The sequence below is a fragment of the Haliotis cracherodii genome, unplaced genomic scaffold, assembly GCF_022045235.1.
Source record: "Haliotis cracherodii isolate W230 unplaced genomic scaffold, xgHalCrac1.p SCAF_23, whole genome shotgun sequence".
In the NCBI taxonomy this organism is placed as follows: Eukaryota; Metazoa; Mollusca; class Gastropoda; order Lepetellida; family Haliotidae; genus Haliotis; species Haliotis cracherodii.
Genome location: NW_027266279.1, coordinates 4,783,411 through 4,798,377, shown reverse-complemented (window position 1 = coordinate 4,798,377; position 14,967 = coordinate 4,783,411). Strand labels below are relative to the sequence as shown.

Here is a 14,967-nt window from a genome sequence, read left to right as displayed (position 1 = left end):
GAATTAATGATGTTGCTAATGGTTCTAATCACTGAGTGTTTGTGTTAAAATTTCAATCTCCAAACAAGTCCTTTGTCCAAAGTAACAGATGCTATTTTCCCCTATGGGGATTGTGGGTTTGAATTGGTCCCCAGCGTGATGGACAGTCCTGGGTCAAGGAAACTGGTATTCCTGCGCCAGTCCCCACATACGTCACACCACTCAGACTTCAGCGTTAGTGATCGATTACAACTGATTATTGATATATTTCACTATCAGACATTTGTGGCCGTAATGATTGTGCAAGAAATTATTCAGATATGCATCAAACTATCATCGATACATTAAATGTGTGACTGTTCAGCATGAACATGTGTTACCATGGTTACAGATTAGGCATCTAAAAGTTACAAAAATAATCATGATTTAGAATATAACTCTTTGTTTGTTTGTTGTTTAACACCGCACTCAGCAATATTCCAGCTAATTACGGCGGTCTGTGAAAAATTGAGTCTGAACAAGTGAATCCATGCAGTGGTTGACATTACAAGCAACGATCCTGACCATCCTAGCCATAAAGTTGCCTCTTATGACAGGAATAGATGCTGGGGAACAATTCTATCATGTCAACTGTAAAACTACCAACAACTTATTGTTAATTATACATTATAATTTATAGAAAACTCAATAAATGATCACAGATTTGATGCTAAATATATTTATCAAACTTGTCTGATTACCGGTAATTAATAACTGCCATAATTTACACATTTCAAAGTCTTTTGAGTATGAGATGACAATATATCTTTGCCTTTAACTTTTTTGTAGACTGGATGACTATTTTGTGATTTGTACATGAATATGTTAGCTTATGAAGTGCAAAAAGTGGTGAGAAACGTGAAGATTTTGAAGAGTATATAAACTCATGTATAATAATAATTATTATTATTATTATTATTATTATTATTATTATTATTATTTTGATCCCCCAACCATATTAAGGTGTCAGATAACTTTCTTTCAGTTTTTGTTAGAGACAGACTTTTGGAGCAACACTTCAAGATGTTTTATTTTCTTCTCTGAAAGGAGGTGCCAACACATTAAATTTTCAGCCACATTATTTTTATTCTCTTGTTTTCAAAACATATTATTTTATTTAAAATCCCCAGCCCCCGAATATCATATGTCTCACGTAATGGCCTGAATATTCATTTCATATCAGACCTGTGATTGAAGATAAGTCTTCATACCATTTTCTGAACATAACAAGCCTTGCACAAGTTTTTTTGTAAGTGATTTTGTAAAAATAATTACACCTAATATATATTGTGTGTAGATGATTGTTTATTGAATTCTGCCAAGTAATTATTTCATTTGTCCAAGATAGAGGACAAGTCAGGAGGTATTATCTGGATATACAAGTAGCGCCATGAGCACAACGGAAGCTTTCACATATATTTCACGTGTCAATCCTTTTTGTCTCAAAAATGTACTTTCACAAATTCTCCATCTTCCAGTAGAGCTACATATCACATGTTGCATGAATTGCATGTGCAGCGCACGGCCCCACGTCTGCAGTAAGTTGACCCAGATTGTAGTGGTCATCATGTGATAATGCAATGTTTCATTGGTTAAGGGTATATCTCATTAAAATCAGATCTTTTACTGTAACTGGAGCAAACCATCCAATCTTCTGATTTGATACCTCTGCATGACAAGTGTAAGAAATGGAGCAAAAGATATGATTTTAATATGTTAAAGATTGAATAATAAGTCTTATCCTCAGATTGGTCCTTCTCACTAATTATGACACTGTGTCTTTAGACAAATTGTTTCCTTGCCATTAAGGGTGTGGCTGCTAGGGCCATCTTGTAAATTGGTGTCAACTTTAGTCCAGCAAGACAACTTGTCATGCCATATATGTCCTGCTTTATGGGTTTAATGTGTGTTTTATTGTTTTATTTGTGGCCTTGATGACCAGTTTCACTGAACAACTATGTATTGTGCTTGTTTGTTTAATAACAAAGCTGCTATTATATGACACATATTTTTGTTGACAGAATAAATTTTGAAATAAATTAAACTCACTTTGTTATGATTGTGAATTGTTTGTTTGTTGTATGATGCATTTGTACAATTTATTGCTCTGGAAATAAGACAATGGACAAGACAATCTGGTGATTGACATCCACGCAACTGCAATGACATGCATTCAACCAAGTCATCAAGTCACATCCCCTCATTCAACAAGCACAGGTTGCTGGAGACCTTTACTCTTACCCGGTATCAGTTGGGTTTAAAACCACTTTGAACAGTATTTGAGTTACATACAGGCGTGTCAACATAATGTGGATGGAAAACCTGAAGTGATGCAGGTCTCACACGTTTGCTGACAGCCCAAGAAACATAATCAGAGTGAACCCGAAATCACAGCAAGGGAAGCAACTCTACACAGCGAATTGTGGTGCCTCAGACGACTAGGCCATCTGTGCCTCGCCCTTCCCGAGAATCGCAGTGGGTCAGTGAGTGAGTGAGCGACCTGTTAATAATCAATTCTGGGCCACTGAGTGAGTGAGGCAATATGAGTGTTATACTCAAAAGTGAGTGAGTGAGTGGACAACCCATGAATAATAAAATCCGGGCCAGAATGCGGAATGGCAGAATGCACAAGAAACAATCAGCAAGGTGACACATTGACATATAAGTCTGTTGCCCCCATAGCTGCAATGCACGGCTGTGGCTTCAAACTATCTATCCTAACTACTCATCAGATTTCCACCTCTTCCCAAACCATGAGGTCATTTCTGATGTGGCGGACATTTTACAACATCAGAGCGAAGCATTCTACTCGTCATCATAGTATGCAGTGTTTTTATTCAAATGCAACAAGGCAAAGAAGCGTTGGTTTGAACGTAGGTTCAAAGGTCATGATGTCATTTGCTGCTCACATGTCTGGACGATTCAAGCGGCAAGGTCACGTGTCTTACGGCTCCATCGTCCCCTTCTCTCAGATGAGCCGCTGACATCGCGAATATTGCCGAGACACTGATGTGGTGTTCTAGATTATCCGCGACACACTGGAGATGCAGATTGGATGAATCTCACCAGTCTCAGAAAAGAAAAATGACCTGGCGTGAAAATCACAGGCGCTGGGGTGAAGGGGTACACGATCTCCGAGTTTGGCGTTGAATCTTTGGTTTAATATCGGTAAGTTCGACTAAGGACCCAGGCGTCATTCTAGTTTATTTCACGAGATATGCATAATCAAATGTGACTAAACATCACAAACCATGACAAAACAGTTGCTCTCTATTGAAGTAAAGCAAGAAATTCCGCAATCAAATTTCCGGGTCTTTCTATAGGTAAAGCAGACATTTTTTTCTTATCCTAACCTAAGATTGGTATCCTCAAGAGAGTTTCATGAAACGGGACCCCGTGAGTCTTTAGACACGCCGACAGCAAATGATTGCTGGACATACATATACCAGGTATACAATTGACATGTTTCAACTTTAAAAGTTATGAAATAGATATTTGATAACACACCCAAAAGAAAAAAACTGACGGTTAGCCTCAAGTACGAACAGTAATGGATATCGTCCCTGAGCTAAGATATTATACGTGAAATGTTATTAGATAAGAAATATCACTAAATTTTACATTTGTTTTCATTGTAACGGTTGCTGGATTTAATCTGCCACGTTGTCGCGGAGATTGTCAGGCAATTTTGAAAATCTGAAAAGTGATTGAAGCGTTTGTAAAATATTAATTGTTCTACAGCTGACGTAATATGAAATATGAAGAGCCAGAAACAACAACAATAATGATAATAATAACAATAACCTTAATAAAAGAAATAAAAATTATTATAATACCAAAGTAATTCCACTTGTAACCCTTTTTAAGCCCAAAGTGAATCTTGATTTCTCTTAAGATAGTAATGGTCAAATTTGACTTTAATCAGGTTTGGTGCTTGGATCATTGTACCTCAACATAGTACTGTCCCCGGAGACTATTCATGACAACAGGTGTGCATTCTAATTGTTATAACTCATCTCAGTTGTATTGTATATTTACTGTCAGCCGAACGAGCTGTGCAGCAGTTACTGCTCATTCTACCATGAATTTGGAATTTACTCGATTCTGATTGGTCAATCAGAGGCTATTAAATCACAATAAACACGAAACAGCTGGTCAGATGGCCGCATCACCGTTGGAGCTAATATTCATTGAATATCACTTTTATCAGCCATTGTCGGTAGGCATATTTAAATAATTATATCTACAATTACAGGTTACAAAATGCACAGATGCGGTTACTACAATATTCAAAGGATATGTGGCAATACATTTCGTGCAGAAAACATGACAGAAATCTACAAAGGGAATGTATTTACGTTTTGGAGACAACAGAGAGCTTGGAATTTTGGCGCTTTTCTATATACGACTATGACATCATAACTTTTGCGTCACAATGAGCAATATGACGTCATAATGGTGACGTGCGATGTAGAGCAAAAGCCTTGCTTTGTTTTCTTTAGGGATGCCCACCTCATGTTAGCTTACCAATTTGCCGTGCTTATATGCTTTCAATGCCTGTCATATGTTCGAGTGAAGTATTACGGTGTAAACAAACTGCTTGAGTATATAGAGCGACATAGTTTGTTCAGTGATTCTGTAATTCAGATCGATAACACACTTAAAACACTGGAGTCAACTGCCGCTTCACTTAATGTATTTGGAGACACCAAAGAGTTCCCGTTTTATTTAGTCATGGTAGAATGGAGATAAACATCCTGTGTTATCAATGTAGAGCTAGGTTACCTGTAGATTTAACCGCGCTAAATTTAACATTTGGAATTAATTTAGTGCGGTTAAATCTACAGGTAACCTAGCTCTACATTGAAAACACAGTATGTTTATCTCCTAATTAACACTCTTGTTTATATGTATGCTCTAACTCAGGTCAGATGACCTTGACAAAACAGGCCTTGGTCCAAAGACAAAAGGGAGGAAGTCTCACTATCAGCTAGGTTAGTTCTCTGTGGCACCACAACTAATACTGTTTCTTGCAACTATCTACCTATATACATTAAACATTGTATATGATGCAAGCTATAGAGTGGATATCACCTCTGATAGAGAACTGTATACGTTGCACATATCTATGAAAAAACAAATAATCACTATCAGTGCAAGCGTGTGTAACTGTCCATCTTGTGTAGTGTTTAATAATAGTTCTGTTCCAAATAAAATTAAATGCACATACATGGTATATAAATTTAATTTTTGGACAACCCCAGCTTATTTGTCAAAGGAAACAATTTACCATGAAATAACAGGGATTTATCTAGGATTCAATGCAAGCATGCGTAACTGTCCCCATCATGCAGTGCTTAATTATACCGGTAGCTCAGTGTACACAGTATATATATTTAATTTTTGGACAACCCTAGCTTATTTGTCAAAGGAATCAATTTAGCATGAAACAACAGGGAATTATCTAGGATTCCAAACTTACTGCTCTTGTCAGTCAATTTAGATGTTTACAGTTTTTATTTTCTTGAGTACAGTGATATTTTAACATTGCATTCAATGCAACAATGCAAAACTAAACATTAAAGTTTCTTCACCATTTGTGTCAGTGAAATACAAGACACTTCCACAAAGCCGTAACTTTAGATATAATTATGTTTATTACTTGCCCGTGAAGAGATCACCCGTTTAATAAACATACAGCTGTATTACACATTGTGTAAAACCAAAACGCGTGCTTATGTACTCTCGGAACACTTTTCACGAACAAATATTGAAAGCTCTCAACATCCCTTGGCTTATTCAATGATATTGATAGTGGAGTTGATAGATCACTGAGAGGAGCTTATGCACACTCGATGACCCCAGCAACCTTGTTGCTAGGCTGACGTCACATGGCATTGTTTCGCCGATGGATCTTGCAACAAAATTCCACAAATTACGTCATCGGGTATTGTGACGTTATTGTAAACTTTGAGGTGCAAGGCCCGTTCCACAAGGCAATCGTATTGTAGCGCAACGACAGTTGTCAGTCTGTTAAAGTATGTGAGTTGCGATAGGACTTGCGTGAGGACCATGTCAAGTCTTGCAACACTGACTCGCATGTAACATTGGTATTTAAGATCTGAACCACAGTTTCGTAGACAAGGCATTGAAACATTGACACATTTATAAACATGTGTAGCCAAAACAAATTGTTTGTTTGTTTGATTTTGTGTTTTTATAAGAATGACAAAAATTCATTTAAGTAATTTCTTATTGGTTGTTTCTCCCAGTTGATTGAATGTTATGATTAGTCTGTCTTACAGACCTTGATACAAATATATATCAAATACAGCCCATGCAAGTCTAAAATGTTTGGCAAGTCAAGATTTCTGCAGTATCTGGAAATGAAAGGAATCACTGGGCTCCCTTTTATGATATTTTTATTAAGATATCTGAACAACTGTTATTTCCTGTTTGATACTGTCATAGCGACTGATTTACGACATCCATTGTCTGAAGAACATTTAATTGCAAAGGCTCATTACCCTGGAGCCATGACATCTATATGCCTTGAAACTCTTTATTGCTGTTATTTATAAGATGCTAATCCTATTTGTTAATTCCCATTTTTGTGTACATCGACCGTCTGCCATCCTGAACGAGATGTGCAAGTATGTCACTGATGATTTACTGTTTACATTTATATTTATTACTTACTAATGTCAGGTGACCTTGGTTATATAAGCCTTGGTCCAGAGAGATTGAGAGAGAAAAGAAAGTTCTTACCCTTAGCCGAGCTAGGGTTAGGCTGGGTGCTCCGGGGCACCTAGACAATAACCACTACCACTATGTGCTGACCTGGCACATAGTTTCTTTTATATGTATATATCTACATGTATAAAGTAAAACTGTATATACCGCAAACCATCGTCTCCAAGTTGTCACTTCCTACTGAGAAGCATACGTCGGCCTCTTGCATATACGAGTATGCAAATTATTCATTAATCAACGTCAGACCAACACATTGTTAATATGTTCATTTCAGAGACAAGATGTTAATATGTTCATTTCAGAGACAAGATGTTAGTCTATGTTATGATGTATAACCCTTGAAAAAGCATTGGGGTTTAATTGATGAGAGTTTATATTTTCTTTCTTTGGAACTTTGAGGTTTTTAGTAACTAAATGTGTCCATTTGAGTCCTGGCTTGATGACCCAGGTAGCTGGCAAAAGCTTTACTTCAAATAAAAAAAGCCCCATAAGCTGGGCCGTAATGTTTTTGAGCCATTGATATTTCCTCACAATTTATCATCCAAGTTGGGTTTTGGTATTTTTGGGGGGTATTCAACAGATTCATTCTCGATGGGGTCAAGTCTATTGGATTTCATAAACTGATGAGCAGACATTTTAAAAATAATTCTACTCCTTTGCTGTGTCAGTAGCTTCTAATCAGCTTGTTCATGTTCTGCCCCAAGCTCGTCACATGTCGCATAACCTAATACCGTATTCGACGTAATTAGCGCCCCGCTCTGATAAGCCCCCATGGCGATATTTGCTAATATATTGGCTAGTGAACAATCCTAATAAGCACCCCTTCCAATTGATCAATGTACACAAGACTTATTTATTCGTGTAAAATACGCACTTGTGTATTACATGCACCCTTATTTATGGGCAATTAAATATATGAATCGTGTATAAACATTTCAGGCTGTCAGCATAAACCACGAAACTTACGTTCTTTCAACTCTCTTTTTTTTCTCACCAATATAATATTCCAATAAGAGCCCCCTATTTCTAAATTTGAGAGCGACCCTGGGCGCTTATTACGTCGAATACGGTAACCGTGATACATGTCTATTGTATAATGAGCAAGATGTTGCAAACCTGTGTGTTATTCACTGCAGATGAGTTCATGTAAATGTGATGCCTGCATTCTGTCAGTAAGAAAAGATCTGTAAAGACAAACATGTACGCATGCTGAAAAAGCTTCATTGGGTAAGTACGCCTAGTGTTACAATTCTGAATGATCAAATTTTTTCATGTGCATTTGTAAAAAATTAATTAATTGGATTGTGATTTTGTTTGGATACATTGCGCAAATACACATCTTATCTGGAGCTCTGCAACAATAATGTTGTGGTTTAGTAACAATGAGTAATATTCATCTGTCCAATCAGGGTAGTAGGGTAGCCTTATGGTTTAAGCGTTCGCTCGTCACGCCGAAGACCCGGAATTTATTCCCCCCATGGGTGTGATGGGTATCTTAGCTCAACTGCATGAGAAAAGTGAAAAAATGTAACCATCTTATCATGACTTGAGTTTTATTATTACAAAACACCCGTTAAAATAATTGTTCAATGGACAGGCTAGATGTCCTGAAAAAATAAAGAGTTGTGGATTCAAACTGATTTTGTGGCTCCTTTCCTAGAACAAAATGTGGTTCTTGAAGATCTCCTGCCAAAATATTCTGTCTGAAACAAAACTCTCTGAAGTAAACATATTTTACAGAAAATATCAGATGGAAAACTATGGTCATAACATATTATAAGAAGGAGCCAAGAGACTTTCTTCATTTTCAGATACTGCAGTAATCTAGACTTACCAAATATTATAGACTTGCTTGGGCTGTATTGTTTCAGGGTGTGTATGTCAGACTAGGTAAAACCTGATGACAGGCTATTTGTTTTCAGTCGGACTGGGACAGATAACTCGGGTACAGAGTTGAACTCGGGGATCCACAGGACTACCCGGATCCGTGGTTTGTCATGTGATATACTGTTTAATGAAACAAATATCACTATAACTCTATGGGTACACTGCAAGTCACTAATGTTCACATTTTTTCTGACCCATGCAGGCATTCCTTCTGACTTCTACATGTCTGAATAGAGATAAGGCTTCAGTCAACTTCAGATCGTTTTTATCTCATATCTGAACAGTTTTTGCCAGGGCTCTGGTAAAACAATATACCATGTTGTCCCCACCTCTTGACACTTACAGCAGGTCCCCCAAATCACCAGCCCTTAACCCCAAAGCAGCCCCACTCCTGACTCCCCCGAGCATCAAATTTTATGTTCCTTATATATATCTTTCACTGCTCGACAAGCCCATGCAAAGAAAGCTGTTTTGAATTCCAAAATGTGATGAAGTTGATGTTTTCTTCGATATTGATTACATTGTGCATATTGATGCACAAAATGACAAAACTGGTTCCCCAGGGGTGAGTCATCAATCAACATGCACTCACTCACTGAACATGCTTGAAATATAATATTGGCGTTCAGGACGAAACTGAAACTGTGGTGATTGATTAACTTGGCTTTTGGCCTTGACGAGCGGAGGTGATTGGGACTGATTTAGATGAGATTGTGTCCCAAATGAATTCATCAATGATCGTGAGTGCTTGGCAGGATTGCAAGCAGGCTGATACAGTAATGTGTTAGACTGAATACAGTGTTTTAGTACTTTTGTTGAAAATGCATGTACTTTTACTGGCATCGGGTGTACTTTTTCTGATACAGTTGCACTTTCAGTGACACAAGCTGTACTTCACTGACACAAGGTGTACTTTGTACTGACACCAGGTGTACTTTTACTCACACAAGGTGTACTTTCACTGACACCAGGTGTACTTTCACTGACATAAGGTGTACTTTCACTGACACAAGGTGTACTTTCACTGACACAAGGTGTACTTTCACTGACACCATGTGTACTTTCACTGACACAAGGTGTACTTTCACTGACACAAGGTGTACTTTTTCTGACACCAGGTGTACTTTCACTGACACAAGGTGTACTTTCACTGACACCAGGTGTACTTTTAGTGACACAAGGTGTACATTTACTGACACCAGGTGTACATTCACTGACACCAGGTGTACTTTGTACTGACACCAGGTGTACTTTCACTGACACCAGGTGTACTTTCACTGACACCAGGTGTACTGCCACTGACACAAGGTTTACTTTCACTGACACCAGGTGTACTTTCACTGACACCAGGTGTACTTTCACTGACACAAGGTGTACTTTCACTGACACCAGGTGTACTTTGTACTGACACTTGATGTACTTTTACTGACACCAGGTGTACTTTTACTGACAGAAGGTGCACTTTTACTGACAGAAGGTGCACTTTTACCGACAGAAGGTGCACTTTTACCGACACAAGGTGTACTTTTACCGACACATGGTGTACTTTTACCGACACAAGGTGTTCTTTTACCGACACATGGTGTACTTTTACCGACACAAGGTGTTTTTTTACCAACACAAGGTGTACTTTTGCTGACACCAAGTGTACTTTTACCGACACAAGGCGTACTTTTACTGACACAAGGTGTACTTTTACTAACACAAGGTGTACTTTTATTAACACAAGGTTGTACTTTTACTGACACAAGGTGTACTTTTACTAACACAAGGTGTAGTCTTATTAACACAAGGTGTTCTTTTACTGACACCAAGTGTACTTTTACCGACACAAGGTGTACTTTTACTGACACAAGGTGTACTTTTACTAATACAAGGTGTAGTTTTATTAACACAAGGTGTACTTTTACTGACACAAGGTGTACTTTTACTAACACAAGGTGTACTTCTCCTGTAGTTTTGAAGTAATTAAGACTACTTCACTGACACAGTTTGTACTTTTCCTGACACAAGATGTATTTATACTATTACTATGTGTATTTATACTGACTCAAAGTGTTCTTCTCACATATTGTAGAAATTAAATTTGCATTTGGTCAGGAGGGAGAGAATCATTTTGCTACAGGACATTTCAAGATGTATTTGAGATGGTACACAATTGGTTAGCGGTTGGTTGATGAATGGATGGACAGTATATCTTTTTGCCTAAACAATGATCTATCGTTTGTCATGTCAGGAAATATATATTCGTGCTTCAGTGATACATCAGAGAGGACCACGAGTCCTCAACTGCTTATATTGTATAGTTTACCAATCGGTAGTCATACAAAGCGAGGCGGTGATATCAGCTGATTGTTCATTCCAGGTCATTCACGTTTTGCAATCGGTTCTGAAAGTGATGCCCTTGATGTTTGAATATCACACTTATGAAAATGAAGAAGAATTTTATTGTATGCGTACCCATATCTATGCTGTAGTATATCGCGGATCAGCTATATCATATGGATGCGATGTTAGCCCAGACCGATAGAATGTCTAGCTGTTTTCTGACGTAGAAAATACTGTGGCAATATATGGTTTGTCATGGCATTTTCCCCGCTATCTTTCATCGTGTCAATTTTTATTTTAGTTGGAAGACTCAACAAATTGATATTTTAGACTAATAATCACTACAAAATATGTGCTAGTTTAAAATAATCAGTTGTAAACGACAGATTTTGAATGAAGGTGCAACAGGGTGACGCTTTTGCTTGGCTCCATCTCAACATGTCACTAGATGTAGCAGCGCGCATTGATCCGGGAACCAGACCGGATGCAACTGAGGTTGGACCGTTGCTTCTACCATTTCAAAATGAGAGTTGTTGCCCTTTGGAACAAAAAGATCGCCCATTGTTTCTCCTTATGATGACGTCATGTTTTGTTATGTTTGTTAAATATTGGTGTTCATTTTAAAACAGTTGAAATGGAATATTTCAATGCTGACAACATCTTTTGTTCAGTGTTCAGTTGACATTTTAGAGTGTTGATTGCTTATCCAGGTGAGCTACAGTGCTGTGACACATTTTTTTATTTACATGAGGTAAAAAATTATATATTGCTCGTGAAGTGATATTGCAAACTCTGCTTTTGACTACTTGTCAGACATTTTGCAGATTATTGGAAAATAAGCATTTATGCATAATTTCCAGATATTGTTTTTCTTACATGCATGTTGCTATGGTTACTCTTTTTCTTAGAACTCAGGTCTTCAACCTATGATTCTCTTAAGGCAACGATATGGATGAGGTGGTCAGGTGAAGCATAGGACAGCATAGGATGATGCTCATAATATCAATCACTGTATTGTCTGGTCAAGACTTGATTATTTACAAACTGCCATCATATAGCTCGAATATTGCAGAGCAACAAATTAAGAAACATTGAACATTTGAAGCTTAAACATAGTCTACCCATTAATGTTCAATGAAAAATTTAAAAAAAATTTAAATGGAAGTAATATATTTCTAAATGACACCAGAAATGGGTTTTACACAGACACAGATCTGATTATCCAAACACTCCTCTCTTACATTACAATGTGTCTGAATATTTATGCATCGGGTGAGCTACAGTGCTGTTTTGTTATTGTCAAGGTTTCATTTATTACTTCAATATCATAAAAAGTGTGCATTAGAAACATTTGTAGACTCATAGTTGCATGTCAGATTGGAAAGAGCATGACTGCTAAGTTTTGGTTTTAACAACAAATATTTGACACTGAGTGAGTGAACTGGGTTTAAAGCCCCGATGCAATTTGTCCACAGTGTTTTAGTTTAATTGGGATGAAACTCTGCATATTAAACACTTTGGTGAGACCCACGAGCACAAGTATGGGGCTGAATTTTAGTCAGGGTGAATCTGGGATTTGAATCCACAACCATATGACTCCAGCATGGCAAAGGAACGCAACTGCTCAGTGAATTCAGCATCTGGGATGACTGGGCCATCAATACCTGTCCCCCAAGCAAATTAAAGTATTTCAGTACTGCAGAAGCCCATCAGCTGACTGCTTGCTACAAGAATGTGTGCTGTAAAGGTGAACATATTGCCTGAATGTTTATACCACATTCCAGGTGGGCTTCTGTGACGCTAATTTTTACCAATTTTGTGAATAAATTCTGACAAGAATGATACCCTTACAAAAGAACATGGTCACACTTAGAAGTTTAAATGAGTAGATTTCGGATTTCATTTCCTTCTGAAATCACCCAGAAATGAAGCTAAAGGATTTTTTTGGTATCTAAACACCAGTAATTGTCCGGATATGCCTCCACCACTTTGTCCCAGGGAAGGTTTGTTTTGACTGAAGTCTCTGGTTGTTAAAGTCAGCTGACAAACAGTGTCAGCATCCTGTCAGGGGACGTCTTTCATGTTCTGATCCCTGCCGATGTGGCGGTTTAATCAATGTCTTTGCCCGGCGCCGTATAACTGCCACAGTGTTCTTGCTGGCTAGTCCCTAGTGTCGTGATGACGTCGCAATTAGAAAGGCCCAGTTGAGTCTTTCCAACCTCATTGCAGTCCACGAAATTCACCACAAAATGAAATTAAGTTTAAAAGCTCATTCGTGCCTCGGCCAACTAATCACTGTTCAAAGAATATTATTAGAATCGTGATCACAACAGCGCACTGCTGCACGGCTGACAGTCGTGTTGCTCTGTACTGCGTATTGGGCAGCCTACCAGCATGGCATCAGCTCTCTAAGGTAGGCAGTGTTTATAGCCAGGTTGTTACTAGCCATTATGAACATTTATGGCCTGGTGATTAAATGATCAGTGCGTTATAATTAAAATAGGTCATGTGTGAAAACAAGCTGTAGCTTTTTATCAAAGACAGACATGTTGTATAACAAAAGCTACACAAACATGTCAGGCAGTTGAAGTGTAGTCTGGTGCTGAAAGCAGATGCCAACATACATATGTCCTGACATAGTTGCTTGTGTCAGACAAGTCTGCTGTTGATGTAGAGATAGATATGTATATATACATAAAATGTCCATAATTCCTTGGTGTGTATGTTATGAATAGGAAAAACAAAGTAACTACGATATCAAAATACTCTTCTTTGCATGAGAAGTACTGTCTCTCCGTTCAGAAATATATGAGCGCATGTAGACGCACACGCACGCAGGCAATAGAGTGATGGGGACCTATTCTAACACAGGTCCCAATGGGGGCAGGCAATAGAGTGATGGGGACCTATTCTAACACAGGTCCCAATGGGGGGCAGGCAATAGAGTGATGGGGACCTATTCTAACACAGGTCCCAATGGGGGCAGGCAATAGAGTGATGGGGACCTATTCTAACACAGGTCCCAAAGGGGGCAGGCAATAGAGTGCTGTTGACCTGTTCTAACCCTGGTCTCAATGGGGGCAGGCAATAGAGTGATGGGGACCTATTCTAACACAGGTCCCAATGGGGGCAGGCAATAGAGTGATGGGGACCTATTCTAACACAGGTCTTAATGAGGACAAGCAGTAGAGTGATGGGGACCTATTCTAACACAGGTCTCAATGGGGGCAGGCAATAGAGTGCTGGGGACCTATTCTAACCCAGGTCCCAATGGGGGGCAGGCAATAGAGTGATGGGGACCTATTCTAACCCAGGTCTCAATGGGGGCAGGCAGTAGAGTGATGGGGACCTATTCTAACCCAGGTCTCAATGGGGGCAGGCAATAGAGTGCTGGGGACCTATTCTAACCCAGGTCCCAATGGGGCCAGGCAATAGAGTGATGGGGACCTATTCTAACCCAGGTCCCAAAGGGGGCAGGCAATAGAGTGCTGGGGACCTATTCTAACCCAGGTCCCAATGGGGGCAGGCAATAGAGTGCTGGTGAATGTAATTGGCAATTAAAGCAATCTGTTCCATGTTTACTTCAAATGAATAGTTTCTAATTTGTAAAATTGTCATTAATTTTATTATTCAGATAAGTCCTGAGAAATATGAGTAGTTTTCTGTTTTCTCCATTATTTCAATGTCTGAAAACTTGCCTTGTACCCTTGGTTCTGAAATTCTTTTGCTGGAGTTTTTATTTCTGGAGTAGTGAAATGATGTTGTGCACCATTTGATGGGGGTCATCATTTATATGATGGGGACCTCAGCACAGGTGTCCAGTGTTGGCTGGTAGGTAGATAGTGTGAAAGTTATCAGTTAATGTCTACACCAGTCTCTCTCTCTTCATTATTATCCCCCGCCACGAAGTGGAAGGGGGATATAGGAATGGGTGCCGTCTGGCCGTTCTTCCGTCCTGCCGTCACATTTCGTTTCCGGAGC

General features: G+C 38.7%; 1 protein-coding gene across 3 annotated transcripts in view; it reads left to right on the top strand.

The window, feature by feature from the left end:
- The first annotated feature begins 3,096 nt into the window (after positions 1 to 3,096).
- The window catches only part of LOC139471631 (neprilysin-1-like), a 92,622-nt gene continuing 80,751 nt past the window's right edge, over positions 3,097 to 14,967 (top strand). For 2 of the 3 annotated variants that reach the window (XR_011653858.1, XM_071254028.1), the window contains exon 1: positions 13,170 to 13,399. The gene's annotated coding sequence lies outside the window, so the exon portion shown is untranslated. Of the gene's footprint in view, positions 3,187 to 13,169; positions 13,400 to 14,967 lie in introns of those variants that run through there. The other variant, XM_071254029.1, reaches the window with a different exon arrangement.